This window comes from Geospiza fortis, unplaced genomic scaffold, assembly GCF_000277835.1.
Source record: "Geospiza fortis unplaced genomic scaffold, GeoFor_1.0 scaffold157, whole genome shotgun sequence".
Classification (NCBI taxonomy): domain Eukaryota; kingdom Metazoa; phylum Chordata; class Aves; order Passeriformes; family Thraupidae; genus Geospiza; species Geospiza fortis.
The window spans coordinates 333,120-333,917 of NW_005054314.1; positions in this window are offsets into that span (position 1 = coordinate 333,120).

Sequence of the window (798 nt, forward strand, 5' to 3'; positions counted from 1 at the left end):
TGAGATATATAAAATCTCTTTTAAAAAGGCTTAGGAAATAAAACCAGAAAAGTGTATCCTCTAATATTCTATGTAATTTTAAAACATTATTCAGAATTGACTAGATAGAAAACACTGTGACTAATGGGAACTAGGGCATAACTTATGTGATATGACCACTTGAGACATCCATATACACACAAAGTCAAATATTAATAGTGTGGTATATCAACAGAAGAAATCTCTCTGTTTTGGGGACAGATGTAGGGATTTATTTTGTCTCCATTTACAGCAACAATCCTTTCATTGCTAATATCCTCAACTCCTGACAAAACATGCCTAAGGGACAGCAGCTCTCTCCCCTTTCTGGAAACTTGGGCTGTGCTTTAACTGCAATTAGGAAACTGCTTTGATTTTCCTTCCAAGTTCACTGCTCCTGACCCTGGTAGAGGTTCTTTAGCCACACAAGGCTGTTCCTCTGAAGATGGAAGATCACTCACAAAGAGTCTTTCTGGCTAGGAAAGGAACCTGGCAGGCAGGGCCCAAGGAAACCTCAGCACCCAGTGGAAACCTCACCTATGGATGAGCAGGGAACACACACTCTGTGAACAGTGCCCTGTAAGCACCCCATGCAATTACATATCTGAAAGAGACAAATATTCAAGACTAAAGTTAACAAGCACAGGCCAAAACAATCTGCATTTAAATGTATTAAACAGGGCAGCCCTGTTCTTCAAAGCAATTTTTTTTTCCAGAAGTGATTAAGAAAAGAGATGACCCCTCTTTATCCCAATTAACAATGCAGCACCCATCAGCAGG